Source organism: Peromyscus eremicus, chromosome 18 (genome assembly GCF_949786415.1).
Source record: "Peromyscus eremicus chromosome 18, PerEre_H2_v1, whole genome shotgun sequence".
NCBI classification, from domain to species: Eukaryota; Metazoa; Chordata; class Mammalia; order Rodentia; family Cricetidae; genus Peromyscus; species Peromyscus eremicus.
Genome location: NC_081434.1, coordinates 19,850,289 through 19,868,529, shown reverse-complemented (window position 1 = coordinate 19,868,529; position 18,241 = coordinate 19,850,289). Strand labels below are relative to the sequence as shown.

The 18,241-nt window shown below is 36.0% G+C and overlaps 1 long non-coding RNA gene across 1 annotated transcript; it reads left to right on the top strand.

Moving 5' to 3' along the window:
* The first annotated feature begins 6,109 nt into the window (after nt 1–6,109).
* On the top strand, nt 6,110–7,934 carry LOC131894848 (uncharacterized). The gene is made up of 2 exons (XR_009375042.1): nt 6,110–6,255; nt 7,609–7,934. It is a non-coding gene; the product is annotated as an uncharacterized LOC131894848 (long non-coding RNA).
* The last annotated feature ends 10,307 nt before the right edge of the window (nt 7,935–18,241 follow it).

Sequence of the window (18,241 nt, the reverse complement as noted above, 5' to 3'; positions counted from 1 at the left end):
TTGTTATAATATAATGTTAGGACTCTGCTTAGTTTCTTTCTCTCCTTCCTTCTTTCCTCCCTCCCTCCCTTCTCTCTCTTTCTTTCTTTCTTACAAAGGGATTTAACTCCAGCTTCTGTAAGAAACTTTCACTTGAGAAAGCAGAACTAGAGACAGCAGGCATTAGATATTAGAATGTGTTGTGGAAGCACCTCTCCGGACATTGTGTAGATACTTAGCTCTTTTTTTTTGTTTGTGCTGTGCACATGAACTGAAAGATACTATTTGAAATGCTAACATGTTCAGTTTCATTTATGATGCTCATATGCCTGTGATAAGATGAAAGGAAATGCAATCTTGATCAGATTAGAATCTTGAGAAGCTGCCAGTCAACACTGCTTGTCAAGCTTGCATTGGTTAAATTCATATAATCTTACATACACACAAATATAATGAATGCAAATGTATTCCATGAACTCTAAGTTAATAAGCAGAATAAATCTGCCTTCATTTGTAGTATTATATAAGAAACATAAAGTGACCAGCAATTGGCATATATCTGTAAAATGTGTATCATTAATAGTATATTTTCATTAAAATGCAGGTTATAAACTCTAATAAATACTGCAAGCATCATTAATTTTCTGTTGCAGTGTATTATAAAAATTTAAAGGCTGCAATTAACCTGACTTAAGTGTTTCTTACAAGCCAGCTGTTAACTTATGGATGAAATAGTACATTTTCTAAATTATATTTAGATTAGGAGTAAAGATAGCAACCTGACTAAAAATGAAAATTAAATATGTCATTAATTGCTGAAAGTGTTATTGTATGACTAAGCTATTCATTTTGAAAGACTTTAATATTATACATTATAGTAAATCTGATTTAAAAGTTACCCAAGAAATGTGTTCTTTACCTAGTTAAATGATTAAAATATTTGTGGGCAATTGCATGCAGAAAATTTATACCTTTTTTCTGCATTTTGTTATCCTCCATCTATTTTTACATGTGACATTTCTATTATTCATCAAAATTCTCTGAAAAATTAACTAAAAAGTCATAGCTCATATTTTATAATGTTACTCAACTATGGATGCATTTTACTAACTGACAGGTAAAGTGGGGGGTATGGGGTGGATAACTAACAATGAAGACTTTTTAAAAAGTCACATGTAAACCTAGCCTTGTAGTATGTATTGGAAGGAAAGAGCTGTCATTTTTTTTGCTTGTCTTCTTCCCTTTAAGGATGTTAGAAAAGACAGAAATAGGTCATAAGAAGACTCAGTCTGGAGAGTCATGTCAATTTGGGAAATTATTGGATAATATTGTAGACACAGCACAGCAGCAACTCTGAAGGTTGTTGGTTGCCACATGATGAAGCTGGGACATGTGTCATGAGAAGCAGTTCCATTGATTAGTTTTGTGCTTTGGGTCAAGGAAACTGGTAATTATAAGGTTAAACGACATAAGGACTGGAAAGGGATGGTGCAGACACAGGGAGAGGAGAAAGAGGAGAGACAGAAGAGTGAGCTAGCTAGCTGGGGGTGGATTCTAACAAGGATTCCAATGAATGTGGACCATTTCCCTTCTATCTGACCTTTGATTCTATTTCCTGAGTCGAGAGCTGGTGCAGGCTATTGGGATAAATTGATAAATTCTCCACAAATCCACGTTATTCTTGGGTTTGGAACAAAAAGGAAGAAAGTAAGCCAGATTCTACTGCTCTTAATGATCATAAAATTACATGAGATATAGTTGCTGATACTTGAGTGACAATGGGAACTGAGAAGAACTATACCCTTCCCCTTTAGAAGGAAGTAGTCCGCCTTCACTTGTGTTGCCTTTGTTTGACTGCAGATAAATTAGTCATATTTCCATTCGCTCAAGAACATTTTAGATAGAAACGAAGACTGTAGATTGGAGAAAGCAAAAAGCAACTGTGTTGGCATTTAATTGCAGAAATGATGATCAATATTTCTAATAAGAGTCTTTTTTTGTCGGGGAGAGTCATGAAGAACAGCTGTGCTAAGGAAATATGGGACTGGATATGGCACAGTTCCCTAAGGGGGCTGCTGTTGGATGGTGAACAAGAGTTATCTTCTATCTTTCCAAAGAAGGTCATGGATGGAGCACATAAGATTTTTCTAAGAGTTTCTTTCACAATGAAAAATTGCATCTCTTTTTTGTTAAGATATTAAATGGTGTGTGTGCGCGTGTGTGCGTGTGTGTGTGTGTTCTATTAAGGAATGTTCTAAATGGTATGAATCTGGTCAAATTATTCTAACAGAATGAACAATTAAATATTCAACATCACCAGTTAAATTTAGTAAGACAGATGCACATAAGGTTTGAATGTTGACCTTTCTGAAAGGAGAGGTATTGTTGGACCAGTTCACTAATCTAATTTGACATATTACTATAGAGAGTTTGAATTTTACTGAGTTATAAAAAGCTGCCATGACCATTGCTCTCTCTTTAGGAAAATGCACCCCCCCAAAAAAAATAAAATTGAACTGCAAGGAATCATTTATGATTTTCAGTTGCAAAGTAATTTTGCCATGCTATATTTTATGTAGATAAAGTAAAATCACTGAATTAATTTGGAAATATTTACTTTAATTCGTTCTCATGATGTTTGATCTCATATAACAAAAAGATAAGCTTAAAAAGAAAAACGGAAATCCTAATATTGGAATAGAGAATTAAAATCTGTCTGGAGAGCCAACCTTTCTTGTGATTGGAGAATAGCAAAAAGAATTATTTTCAATCAGATGAAGAAATAAGTATCGTTAGTCAGCATTCGCTGGGTATTGGCTAAATAAAGTATATTTTTCTATAATTGGGGACTAGCATTGAAGGCGTTCTCACTTAGGTGGATAAATGACAAGCGTTACTTTATGCGGTTATGCCTATCTGTTTTACAGAGCTACGTATATATCTATAAAATACACCAAACACAACAGACCTGTTTAACCTGTGGGAAATGGTAAAATCTCACAATGATTTTGGCCATCAGAACCTTCTATTATTACCTCACAATTGTAGATCACTGGGTGACACTAATGATATCCTTACTTTCTCTCAGGATATGAAAATAAACACAGGTCCTTCTCACCCCATACAGTGCAGTTGCCTGTGGACTTTAGAGTTAGTTTCTCCTGGAAAGAGGGGACTGGATTAAGTATATGGATCTCCATGGAGCTGTGTAATTATTCTGTATTGATTTTAATTATCCTCAAAGCACGAAACCACTGGGCTCTCTTTCCAAAGCCACGACCTTAATGTTCTAGGGTCCTGCTCTTTCCCCTGTTAATGCAGTTCCCTTGTCTTTATAGGAAAAATGAATGCTTCCGATAAAGCTTTAGGAAGCACTTGCCTTTTCACACTGAAAATAAAAAACGTAAATCCTGACAGTAAGATTTAAGAGTAGGAGCTTTGCAAGTTTAGAAGGTGACTTTGATCCCAGGTGTCTGGAAAACAAGAATATGAAAAGCCATATTCTCTTTAATAACTTATGGTCCACATTTGCATTTAAATGAAATATCTTTTGAAATGCTTTCTTTCTTTCTTTCTTTCTTTCTTTCTTTCTTTCTTTCTTTCTTTCTTTCTTTCTTTTTTAAAAACTATTCAACATTTCATTTTATGAACTTGGCTTATCTTATTTTAGAGAAACACCTGATTAAAAGTTTTATGCTGGGGCAGGGAATTCAGAATTTCCAGATAAGCTAGCCCTCTGTTTATGGTGTTTGGTAACGTCATGATAGATGCTTCTCCCAAGAGACAGGTATTCACAGGTACCACCCTCATGCAATAAACCCTTAGAGGAACAAAGAGTAACAATAGCCAGAAATATTATTCATTTTTAACATTCTTAAGCAGAGTACCTCTGATTTCTGGAAATTTCTATTCTGCTAATTGTTTTTGTCCTCATTACTCTACAAAAGCAGCTGCTGTGTGAACTACACAAAACAACAGATGTTCCCACAGTGCTACTGTGCATAATGGCACTTCCCAGACAGCTTAGCTCTGTGCTATCAACTTACGTCAAATTTACTTTGTAATTTCTGTTATGAGTAAATCATGAAGGATAGTCACAGGACTCAACACACTTACATTACTGATGCATTATTCTTTTCCATAATTTATTGTCATTGGTGTGCTTACATATATGTGAATGTGAGCAGACATTTTTATTCCCTCTCCCTTTTCCCTTGCCCCTGTGTAAATAGATGGAGGGCCATTATGCCAGATCATATGTCCATAGAAACCCAAGGATAAAAGGGATATCACAAAAGCAATGGGGCACTCCAGAAGGCAATCTGGTGAACTGTTGCTAATTCACACCGTACTGCAAGGTTTCCTTATCACGACAACCACATTTCTCAATTCTATGCCACTACAGCTTCACCCTATTAAACCTAGACGGAAGGTTGAGTCTTCAGACATGGCTTGCTGAGTGCTGGCACGATTAGGAGTTACTCCCTAATGGCTGTTGGAAATCATATGCTCCTTTTGTGTCATTTCATATTTCATATGTGTGTGTGTGTGTGTGTGTGTGTGTGTGTGTGTGTGTGTGTACTAAAGGGGAAAAATGGAAGAAAATGACTGGAAAAGAAAGAAAAAGATCCCAAGAATTTCACTACTATGGGGAAGAAGAAAGAGACTGAAAAAGGAAAGAGTGGAATTGGAAAGTACTGGGGTCTTCAGCCCTGGCTGTGAATGTGTTATGACCCCCAGCCCAAAACTTCTACATAAATAGTTAATTATCTCACCATCCCATTCCATTGTATCAGCATCACATTAGTGACACTAAATTATGACCTCACCAATATTAGTCATAGCTGCTCTTGCTCAAATAACTGGAAAAGCCCATTAATTACCCCCAAACAGCTTCCAAATAAATAAAATTTTTTAAAAAAATCCATAACTTTCAGAGGACTATCTGAGTCATTTTTCTTATTGACAATTAAAAAATGCTTTTCTAATAGTTTCTGGCATTGCAGAAATAGAGTTTTCAAAAAGCTCTGGCAATTCCCCATGCCTCTAATATTAGTACGTGGGAGGCAGAGACAGGAAGATCTCTGTCAATAGGAGACATCCTGGTCTACAAAGTGAGTTCCAGACTAGTTAGAGGAACATACTGAGATCTTGGCTAAAAACAGAACAAAACAAAACAAAAACAGCAGCAGCAACAACAAAAACCCAAAACACCCATAAAAAAGACTTTAGAATTATCACAGCTCTTTAGAAAAACGAGCCACAGACACCCTTTGCCTTTGAACTCCTGTTTGAAGGTAAGCAGCTGGTCACATAAGGATGTGAGTAGTATACCGGAGTCATTGTGCATCCTGACTCACCCTTAAGACAACATCTTTGTAATGTATCCACATCCCTTTCCTAGTCATCACCACAGTTTTGGTGCATGGAAGTCCTAAAAAGATGATGATTAATTCTCTTTCAATGATAATCTTCTGGCCAGTCGCCATAACTGAAGGTATGTGTTCATTGTTGTTACTATGATAAATATTTAATATCTACTTGGTGAAATTTAGAGGTTGTTTGTCTCTGAAGAAATAACGAGCAGAGCAGGGAGAGAGGGGGAGAGAGAGAGAGAGAGAGAGAGAGAGAGAGAGAGAGAGAGAGAGAGAGAGAGAGAGAGACCTGTAGTCTTTTCTCTCTTTCAGAGTGTCCGAATATCACACCCAGAAGGTCCACAGTGAAGGGACCTTGGGAAATAAATTACAACATAATCATAACCTAGCTAGTGACCAAGCTGACACCGACATTCCCTGTCCTTCAAACGGCTGCGTCCTGATCCTCAGCCCTTGATCTCCTTTCTGAAAGTGATAGCTATAGAAAATTTGTAATTGCAAAATCATTCCTCCTTTGAAATGTAAATCTTCTCCAAAGCCTTTTCCAGTTTTCTAAACTAGAAATGCCTTTAGAAAAAGAAGGGGAGGGTGCTGGGAGCATCCTTTTGAATTGTTACCATAGAGGTCAATGGTACTCGGTCTTGAAATCTCCAGGGGAAGGTAGATGTCTGATTTCTATCTTCCTTTGCTCCATAGTGTGTAAAACTATGAGCTGCCTTGAAGAGATGAGAAAAGTGTTCTTTTCTTCCCAGAAACCCAATTAATAAAACAAGAAGAGTCTCCCAGTCCAGCTTCTAAGAACCTTCTGTTGCTTTAGTGGAATAGAGCTGGACTAAGTTCCCACCATTCTCTTCTGCTGCAACGACTGAATAGGCCGTATTCTTTACAAAAAGTTGTCAAGGTGGGTTAAGTACAGAGAAAAATGATTATCCATGTAAAATCATAAGTATTGCACTTCAAGTCATTTAGGAAGCTTAAAATTTGGCTTCTTGTTAAGGACAAATTATACTTAAACACATCTAATACTCCTCCCAATACATCCTGAAAACCATAAACATTTATATCTTCAAGAACAATCTGTGAGTTACATCAGAGCTGTTCAAAAGCTATAATATCTATAGAATGTTTTTTAAAAACCTAAAATAATGGGTTTCCGTTTGTTGAGTATGTAGTAGTAAGTATACCAGTTATCACTGAACTTCTGACTCCCCAGGGCTCACAAAATCATTGTTCATGTTACTAGGTAACAGGTAAGGTTGACTTAAACACCAGGTGCTACAGATGAGGGAGGATAAGCACTCTGTCTTTAACAAGCAAACACTACCACATAGGATTGGATCTTTTAATCACTTCGCCTTTGTAAACAAAGAAAAGACAAAGCTTTGAGTTTCACCTATCCATCTCTAAAAGAAGGAAATACAGTGAAACTAAATTATTGATTTTAAGGATAATGAGAAAAATGTCTCATTTAGATAGTATTTTCCCATCTCAGACCCACAGATTTAACCACCACGTTTCTTTTGTCACTTTAAAGGAAACGTCACTTCTTCATACTTTGAATTATTTTATGGGACTATAAAGTTCTGAGCTCTACAATATGTGATCAGGTGTTGATTACTCTGCTCCGATATCACTAAGACTAAAGTTGAGTGGTTCTCAACTTTCCTAATTTTGTGATCCTTTAATACCATTCATCATGTTGTGCTGACCCCCTCCCATAAAATTATTTCATTGTTGCTTTGTAAGTGTAATTACTAATACTGTAATGAATTGTAATGTAAATATCTGATCTGTGACCCCTGTGGGGGTTGTGACCCACAGGTTGAGAACCACAGCACTAAGGTGACCATAGAGAAGTCTCCCTTTCCAATGACCTTCAAACAAAGATATTCACTTATATATGTTCTTTCCCCTAACCACCTGGTGTCACAGGAAAGATGACTTCACTTTGGTTTCTATAATTTCTAGTTAAAAGCCTTATACTGGCAATGGCAAATTTGATCAATATATAAAAGGACTAGTCATGGAGAGGATGAATATGACAGATTGCTTTTCTTTGTTCTCAGCAGAAAGGAAAGACTAATTTGCTCTATAGTTTTATTGACCTGAGCTAAAGTTACACTCTAATTTCCATTCTTAAGCACTTATTTCCACTTCTGGAGGGACCCCTTTCTATTCTATTCTATAATTTAGTCTTTAGCCTCCCTTGATTAATAACATTAATTTTACCAAAGCAATATAATTTTGGTTGCAGAAAGCATGAACCAGGCCTACACTGATGCTCCAGGGCTGAACATCTTGCTCAAACCATAGCGGGAGCTCAAAAACTAATTAACTGAGTGAGTAATTCAGTGAGTCGATGAGACCCAGAGCCAGTCCTGAGTACTTCTACTTTGGACTTCAAAGCATCCCTCCTGAGGAGCCAACAGTGCACCCAGGGAAGTGGATTTTCTAATCCACCACAGGAGCCCACCTGCTCTCCATGTTGATGCTCCTGTCCAGAGACGTATTCAACTTCCCCATGTCCAGAATAAACTGTTTTTACACCTTGACTCTTAAAAATTTTATGTTTCAACCTGAGTTATTCTGGCGTTCTTATTTATCACTCATTAGAATTAGCTTCACCCTAATCTGGATGGGGGTAAGACAAGATTCCCGTGGAGTGCAAGTCAGGATCTTGGCCTTTGGGGTTTTCTATCGTTCCTCAATTATAAATAGGTAATTTTATGCATTTATGAGTAGACATCCTCTTCTGGAATCTACCATTCCAGATTTCACCCACCTTCAGGGCAAGCGGCAATCTCTCAGCTGTACCCCGAGTTTGTACTGTTCTCTGAAGCTAAGGCTTATGTCCCATAACCCACAGAAACAGTTAGGGCTCATTTGTGTGGTACATTTCAGTGTCCAATCCCCAAAGCAGCTCATGCTTACTCTTAATGTATGAATTTTGTTCTTTATTTTTTAAATTTATTATTTTATTTTATGTATATTTTTTTCTCTGAGTGTATTTCTGCACCATATGCATGTCTGGTTCCCATATAAGCCAATAGATGGTCGTGGTTCCCTGGGACTGAGGTTAGGAATAGTTGTGAGCCACCATATGGGTGCTGAGAATTGAACTCAGGTCTTCTATAAAAGCTGTCCATGTCTTAACTGATAAACTATCTCTTCAGCTCCATTGCTCTTTATTTTTTAAAATTTATATTTATTTATTATGCATTGTTATGTCTCTGTCTCTGTCTCTGTGTGTGTGTGTGTGTCTCTCTGTGTGTATTGTGCCCAAGGAGGATAGACAGCACTAGAAACCCTGGAGCTACAGAAGGACACTTTTAGCTCTTTAATGCAGGTGCTGGGAAATGAGCTCCTATGACCCAAAAGAGCACTTTTACATAAAAATGTTAATACATTTAAAATTACTATAGAATTACATCACCTCCCCCCTTCTTTCTCATCCCCCTAGCTCTTCTCAGGTACCGTCCCTCCAGCCCCTCCCATTAATCCCCAACTCTAAAACTGGTAGTCTCTTTTTATGGATTATTATTGTTGCAACATACATATGCATGTGCATGCACAAATGTATAAATCCAACCTTCTGAGTCCAATTTTGTTGTCTGTATATCCATAGTTGAGAGCTTACTTTGTATTGGATGCTCAATCGCTGTCAATCATCTTTCTAGCCTCTCATTTTGTTCTTTAGCTATTTCATTGGTTTGCAGTTTCACCTTTAACTACCCAAATATTTAATATAATAAATTATGAACACATATGGAATATCATTTTCTCTGCATTTAACCACTGTTTTGTATCAACAAAGAATAGGCAATTCAAGGTTACTGCAATAGGAGAGAGACTGGAAGTAAGTGGGACTCTACTTCCTCGAAACAGAGACGGGTAAGAGCTGGGCTGTAGAAATACTAGGCCATTGGAGATTAGTAATTGGTCTGACTGGTTGAGAAGTCTTTTCAATTTCAAGAATGAGATTAAAAAAATACAATGTTCTTTTCTGATATCAATATTTACTTACTAAATCACTACAATGTAATACACAAAATTTTATTAATTTTCTTTGATTCCAAAATCTTATAGACTTAATTTCTTTTCCTATCTGAGCAGTCATTTTCACATTTTCCTCAGAGCGGTCACTTTTATGTTTTCCTCATGATCCTCTTGATGGGAGGCTAAGACAGGAAAGCTTGGAGAGAAATGGTGTGTCAAAATAGAACGTAAAAAGTGCTGGAGACATAGCCGAGTGGTAGAGTGTTTATTTACCACAGGTGTGGCTCTAAGTTCAATTCTCAAGTATCTCTCGTCTCCTCTCTCTCTCTCTCTCTCTCTCTCTCTCTCTCTCTCTCTCACACACACACACACACACACACACACACACACACTGACATACACACACATAAGAAACTGCAAAACTCATAGAGGAAATTTATTTTGAGTTGATTTTTTGCTTTCAGTAAAATTCAATTAAATATAAATACTAAAAACTAATGGCATATTAAAACATGATTAATTTAAAATTAGCTATTAATTGAAAAAACAGATAATTCTAAGTGGCAAATATCTTTATGTTTTTTCTAGTACTGGTGACGAAGTTGAAAGCTTCACACATACTGTGTAAGTACTCTACCACTGAGCTGTATCTCAACATTTTTAAAAGAATGTTTTGAGTCTGGGTCTTGCTAAGTTGTTCAGGTAGTCCTTTAACCTTTTATCCTCCTGGGTCAAACTCTTTAGTAGTCGTCATTAAATGAATGTGTCACCGTATACAACATTTCAAAATGTTTTAAAAGAAGCATAAGCCCTCGTTATTTGGCTAGACTTCCAGTACCAGGCACAATTCCCTCTTGTTGAGTGGATTATAAGTCCAATTAGAGAGCTGTTGGTTATCACTAAGGTAAGAAGTCTCACCAACATGACTGCCTAAATATGACCCAAACAAGGGCAACACCAACTGACATGCTAACATGGATAGTGTAAAGTCCAGTAGGCTTCAATGCTACACAAAGAACTATAGGTAACTTAAGCAATGTTGAGAGCAGGAGAAACAGCCTTCCCCAAGGAAGAGAACATTGATTGGTTATCCAATACCAAATGGTCAGTTCTGAAAACATATACAAAGAAGTAATGTTAAAGACTGAGAGGAGTTATGTTTATATATTTAGGAATACACACACATACACATATATGTAACAACAATTAAAGAAAAAGGAGCCATGAATTGGAATAAGGTAGAGGCGCTACATGGTAGCGTGGAAAGGAAAAATGGTGGAATTATATTATAATCTCAAAAACTTATTTTAAAAAGAACAACTGGAATTCAATATAATCCTATCAAACATGTAAAAGATATTGACGTATGTCATATTAATACATATGAAGATACTGAGTCATTGAAAGGATGAAGGAAGTAGGCATATATGTTTCCTTCATTGCTATGACCACATTAGTACATATATTACAGTAAAGTTTTCATTTTGGAAGGTCTTATAGTAACAGGAGTAGACAGAGACATCAACAGAGACAGACATATATAGACAAAACAATTAATAGGTCAATTGATCATCAATTGATCAATAATTAGAAAAATGGTAGTTTGATAGATAATAGATGATAGAAAGGTAAATGAAACTGAAAATTAGATTTATATATTCAGATTATATTTTTAAGATATAATTTTGAGGATGAACAATATTTATAGTGTCTTATAGCCTCACTGGCAAGAAACTATTTATCAAGTCAGCTGTCTATAGGGAATGAAAAGGGAAAGGAACTTGCAGCATTGGAAGTTGCTATCCAGGCACTAAGTCCAGCCATGAACAGACTTGCATGCAGGAATCCACAGCATGTCATTCTTGTCAAGCTGTGTCAACTTTTAAGAACGTTTGTAGAAATCTGTATTACCGATTCACACATAGACGACCCAGGTGAATGCAGAGAACAGACGGCCATGACTAGCACTGTGTCCTGACTATTCTGCTCTCTGCTTCATTATACTAGGGGAGTCATCTGTAATGATGGGCACACTCTGCACCCAATGGCCTGGGTCTTCTCTAGAGGGATATCACATAAATTTTCCCAAGTCTCCACTGAGGGATGGTAAAGAATGGAAGCCTGCCAATAGGACAGGCTGGACAGACTGTTAGGATTTTAGAAATAAAATTGTCCAACCAACCACCAAGAGAAAACTAAATAAATCAACACCATACCTGCACACATGTTCACTCATTTGTGAATAATCAATAACCAAAATAACCAAAAACCTCCAGATGCATATTGAAAGTCCTGAGACCATGGCGGGAAGGAAAACTCTGTGACTAGTTCACTTCTCCAATCAGATGCCCAAACCCTAGGCTATTTTTCCAACTGCAAGAGTATTCCATTTAGTGAGTGTTGGTTCAATGTCAGTATTAAAACATGAATGTTTCCTCCTGATAACCTTATGTGATTGTATTCTTATCCACATTTTACAAATTAAGAAAAGTTGAAGTTCAACGAAGAAAAAAAATTAGACAAGAGGGCATAGCCGTGGAAGGTGGATCTGTGCTTCATCTGATCCATCACTTATATGGTAATGCTTACCTGGTTCACCTGATGTGCAGAGTAACCCAAAGCCATGGAATCATCATTTATGCTCAATAGATTAAGTTATACCTCCATCATCGAACTATATTTAACTCTTGCTTGTTCCCCCAGCCTCCAGCTATTATTAAATATATTATATATCTATGAAATGGACAGCCTTAGAAAACATTATCAACATGTCTTTTGTCATTACTAATATTTGAGTGTGATTGAGATCTTGACCTTCCTTTTCTAATCTAAGAGCCATTTGGGAGCTTTACATCTCTTCCTATAAAATCACATTGTCATTTGTTTTATTTATTTTCTAAATTTTAACTTTTTTGTTGACTACGTAAAATTTTCTTCAATTGTTCTTTTTTTGAGAACTAAACAGCAGCCATTTTATCTGGTTTAAACATGTATTCCAATATACTTTCACTGTACCCTTTCTTCAACTTCTATCTTCCATTTTTTAATGTTTTATGGTAATTTATTTTAATTAAAAACAATAACTATATATTTATAAGCTATAAAATGGGTTTTGGTTTTATTTACCTATTTTTCTTCTTTTTTTAATTAAGAATTTTTTATTCATTTTTATATGTCAAAGATCCCCCTCTTCCCTCCTCCCACTCCTCTAGGCTCCCCCTCCCAACACACCTCCCATCCCCTCCTACAAGAAGGTAAGGCCTCTTGCCTGCACACATATTCACACATTTGTGAATAATCAATAACCAAAATAACCAAGGGGAGGTACATTTAGTAGAGGCAGGTATAAGCTCCTATACCTGCCTCAAGGCTGTGTGAGGTGTTTCATCATAGAAGTGGGCTCCAGAGGGCCTGCTCATGCACCAGGGATGGATTCTGATTTTTTTGGAAACATTTTTAATTTAATTTTTTTCATGCAATAATTTTGATCAGGTTTTTCCCCTCTTCCAACTCCTCCCCGATGATTTCCATTTTAAAATTCTTTCTCTAAGTATCTAAGTATGCAAGGTAGAAAGACTCAGTCAAGTTAATTAACATATCTATCACCTCATGGAAACTTTGTACTCTTGGATCCATATCTTCCAATGTAAATCTCATTCAAACATGAGGTTTCTATATTGGTCTTGATTTCCACTTGTTTTCTAAGTATCTAGGAGTCTGTTAGATGGGTACGCTTTAGAACTAAGTTCATGTTGCTACATTTTTCATTATGTCATAAAGTTCTTCTATAACTTTACTCTGCTTTTTCTAAATAAAATAGAAAAGGGATGCTCATTATAAGTCATCCAAGCATGACATAAATTGTCAAGCTAAAAATAAAATTAATAACTATTTTTTCTGTTTCACACAATTATTACTGTAAAATGTTTTATTTGCCTACATTTTTCTAATTTGTTATCCTTAGTATTTCAGATAGACTATAAATATACATGCAATTACTATAACTTTTGTTTTGGTTGTTTTTTCAGTTAATAATCTTAACTTTCACCTTAAAATCCCCCTGTAGCTTGCAGGTGGAGGAAGCACTCTTAGAGTAGAACAGTCTTAGATTAGGGTTAGAACTATACAGAGTTTCAAATGGTTCCTCTTTGTTGGTTCTTTATATGGACTAGACAACAGTGTTACATTCAAGCTCTTGGTGTTCAGATCACACAATCAAAATAACACCAGTCATTTGTTTGACAGAGTCTGATTATTATTTCACTCTAAATTCTTCCTAAAGCACAGGTCTTAATGATATCTTAAGTTTCTCTACATAATGAAATATAGAATAATGATCTTACTAAATTATTGAATGTTGTGTATATTAAATTATTTAACTGATCTAAGGTTTGAGTAAGATTAGAAATACATATAAAGTTATCTATACTCAGAAACTATATCATTTTTTATAATATTAAATATGTGTAAACCTTTGTGTTCAAAAGTAAAATATTACATAATATCTTACATAAATTACTCTCAACTGAGTGAGTCAAATATTTACACTTTAAGACAGTATAATAGTTACTAAGGAGATGAGTTCAGAGGGAAAAATGTCCAAAACTCTTTTATTACTCTTGCAAATTACATTTTTCTAAGTTCTCACATCTCACCTTATAATAGAATACTTTTAATACTTTTTCCAATTAGAATAATTTACTTGAATTGAACTGTAAATTTTCTACTCCATGCAGATGAAATGAGGAAATACTGAAAAATAAAATCAGTGGTGAACCACTGATTTTATTTTAGTGGATTCGTGATGGGTACCATTAGACGAAATGCAAATGTGAATGGAAGCATTCTGCTGAAGATATGCAGCAGAAGGATGACAGCATTTTCATTTTTTCACAATAATTTCAAAATTAAAAGAGAGAAAATCTAGACTATTGGAGATCATAAATTATTTTGATATCTTCTAAAGATAAATAAAAATGACAAGTACCAGGATTATAGCTTACATATGCTGCAAAGATGTACTTCAATTCTGAGAGATTTTACTGGAGAAGCGTTGCTCTACTGCTCTGTTTTAGAAGACAAGATCTCAGAATTATGAAAATTGGGCACAAACCAATTGGTAAGCATAGATATGTGGCTTAAGGAATAGTCTTTAAAAATCTATGTATACGTGAATAGGCATTTTCTAAGAGATACATTTGTAGGTGCATACAACTGATAATTTAAGTTCATGCTTTCATTAAGATCTAGGAAATAAATATGTTTTGAAATATGATTAAGAATATAAAAAGTAAATTTAAAAAGAATCTCTCATAATCTCCTGTCATGTTAATGACAACTTGTATAGCTAAATTCTTCATACACAACCATCTCAATTTGCTATGCATAAATGTGTATGACTTGGAATTATTTTCTCTTATTTCTAAATACCCCATGAACATACTTTTCCTTTTTGTTTCTTCTCCTCCTCAGCTATGAGACTGTAGTAAAATTAAATGTGTCCTAAAACTTTTTTTATGAAACTCAAAACTTTAATGCATGATCATAAAAAAGTAAAAAAGGTTCGTTATTAAGAATATAGAATTTTCATGGACTGTAAGAAATATGTCAATTTGATCCATAAACTTTACTGCAAACATTTAGCCAGGAAAAGGAATGGGTTCTGATTCATTTATTATTATTACTAGTGAACTACACATATTAGACCAGTAGTTGCTATGAACAAAAGACTCCAGGAGGAAAATACAGTATATTAGGTAGTTCCAGAAACAAAGCTTTTGATTTAAAGGAATGCATTAAAATAAAATTGATTCTCATGCTATAATGCTTCCTTTCTTGTTTCCTGTGAGAGCATGACTTAATCTGGAAACCTTATCTTCTTGAATTTGTTAAGCGTGTAATCAGCTCATCTTTTCAGACATGCCTGAGGAGTCTTTGCTTCATCCCAGTCAAAAAATTATAACCTTCCTACAGAATTATATCTGTTTTGTTCAATTGAAAAACACCACTGAAAAGAGGTCTGACCCTGGTACGGTTTCTACACTACTCTTAGATCACATTTATGTATGTGCCATAAGCCTTAATTGCATTTCTCTTTTAAGGAGTAAAAGAGGCCACTGGCTCTAACCTGGGAAAGTAAATACAGTATTGTTTGGTGAACATCTGTGACAAGGTTTCAAATACTCCATTACTCCTAAGAGTCAAGATACCAATGTGTAAGAAGAGTTTCTGCAACATTAACCTTATGATTGCCTTCACAGATGTGAGAAAAGGGCACAAAATACCCAGTGTGTGTGAACCTGAACACAGATAAAGCCATATTATCAGATAAATAGATAAACTGGACTTTTGAGAGCTTAATATGAGTCTAAATATTCATAATCTCACATACTCTTCAAAGAAACACCAGATAAAAGAGGGAAAAGAATAATCCCCCAGTACAGTTTTTGTAAAATTCTAAGCAAGAAAATGTTGAGCTTCCATACCCTTAAGGAAAAAAAAAATCATCAAGCATGGGGGTGAGATGGGTGGAGCCCAAGCTAAATATTTAAAACAAAGCATGACAAAAGTTATTCAAATGAGTTACAGCCACCATATCAGGACAAATTCAGTTGGCTTTAGAATTATGTGGATTTTAGAATACATGATTAACCTTTAGTTAGAAGCCAAATGTGCTCTAAGTGAATATTGAAGTGTAACAACTAGTTTTTTTTTCTTTAGAATTCTTGGATTAGAAAATTGAGAATGGGACTAGTGAAAAAACTCAGTGGGCACACTGCTTGCTATGTGAATATGGACACCCAAGTTCAACTCCCTAGAACTCATGCAAAGCATACATCTGTCATCTTAATGCTCCTATAGGGAGGTGGGGGATTGAGGAAGCAGAATCCCACCAAGCCAGTGGAACAGTTAGCCTGTCATATGAAGCAGTGAACAACACAGAGCTTTTCAAACAGAATTGAAGGCAAGGACTAATGCCCAAGTCATTATTTGATTTCCACAAGTGTGTCTGACCTCGCTTGTGTACTCCTTCCCTGACTCTGTCTTTCTTTCTCTGTCATCCTGTCTCTCTGTCTCTCTTTCTCTCTATCTCTCACACACATTTTAAAATTTCTAATTACTGTGGGATGAACAAATAAGTAGGTATGTCATGGATAATGAGAGCCAGCTTTGAGCTTTCAGAGAAGGGAGCTGTGAATGTGAGAAAAGAAGAAGAGGAAAGGAACCCTACCATGAGCGTAGAAGGCAGAGCATCATGTGGTATCTTCTCAGGATATGAAAGACATTATTGGGACAACTGATGAAATCTAATAAGATCTCTGGATTAGATAATAGTATTATGACTAGTCAATGTTAATTTTCTGATTTATATAAGATAATGTCTTTATTTTTAGGAAACATACACCTAAGTATGTAGTAGAGGAAGGGAGAATCTTATCTGCAACCTACTCTTAAATGATCCAGGAAAATACTCACACACACACACACACACACACACACACACACACACACACACCATACACTCACATTCCCCACAACGTTATTAACATTTGGGGATCTGAATAAAGTATACACAGGAATTCTTTGTGTAATTCTTTGGTCTGAAGTTATCTTAAGATGAGAGGTTTGACAAGTCAGGTGTGATGATGTACACGCTACTCCAGCGCTACTCCAGCACACAGAAGCACAGGCAGCCCAGATCCCTGTTAGTTGGAGGCCAGCTTGGTCTACATACTAAGTTCTAGGTTAACAAGGGTTACAGAGCAAGACCCTGTCTTAAAAGAAAACAAACAAACAAAACAAAAAAAAGTTTAACAAGCTAGCTTTATGAATTCAATGATCACAACTAAAGGGTATGTCAGCTCCAGGCAAGGAAACACACTATAAGACCTACAGGAAATTTTGAGTATACGTTAGCTTAACATCTAAATCCTTAGTCACTACTTTGCCTCATCTTGCCAGAATACATCAACCAGAAAGTGTCTAACATATGCATGCCACATGTCACGCTTTGCTGACACCTATGCCAGAAAAGACAAAAATGAAGAGTTTTGATATAGAATCTATAAGCATTGAAGTCATCTTATACATTTATTTAATTTACTAAAATTCTTCATTAAGATATACTTCCTTTGAGTACATAAAAGTATTAGTAGTTTTAATTTTCATTTCCCTAATTTAATTTGCTAAGGATGCCGAGCAATTCTTTAAATGTTTCTTGGCTAATTGTATTTCATTTTTCAAGTGCAATGTTTACTTCCATATCTCATTTTAAAAACTGGGTTGTTTCTTTTATTTTTTAATTTTTTTATTAAGAGATTTTTTGTTCATTTTACATATCAACCACAGATTCCCCTGTCCTCCCTCCTCCCACTTCCCAGCCTTCCTCCCTGCCCACCAACCCACCCCTCCATTCCCACCTCCTACAAGGCAAGGTCTTTCTTGGGGAGTCAGCAAGCAGAGCCTGGTACATTCAGTTGAGGCAAGTCCAAGCCCCTCCTCCCTGCACCAAGGCTGCACAAAGTGTCTCACCATAAGCACTAGGTTCAAAAAAGCTGGCTCATGCACTGAGGACAGGTCCTGGTCTCACTGCCTGGGGGACCCCTAAACAGTTCAAGCTAAACAACTGTCTTACTTATCCAGAGGGCCTAGTCAGTTCCATGGGGACTCCTCAGCTATTTGTTCATAGTTCATGTGTTTCTATTAGTTTGGCTAGTTGTCTCTGTACTTTTTCCAATCATGGTCTCAATAGCTCTTGTTCATAGAATCCCTCCTCTCTCTCATAGATTGGACTCCTGGAGCTTCACCTGGGACTTGGCCGTGGATCTCTGCATCTGTTTCCTTCAAGTGCAATGTTTACTTCCATATCTCATTTTAAAAACTGAGTTGTT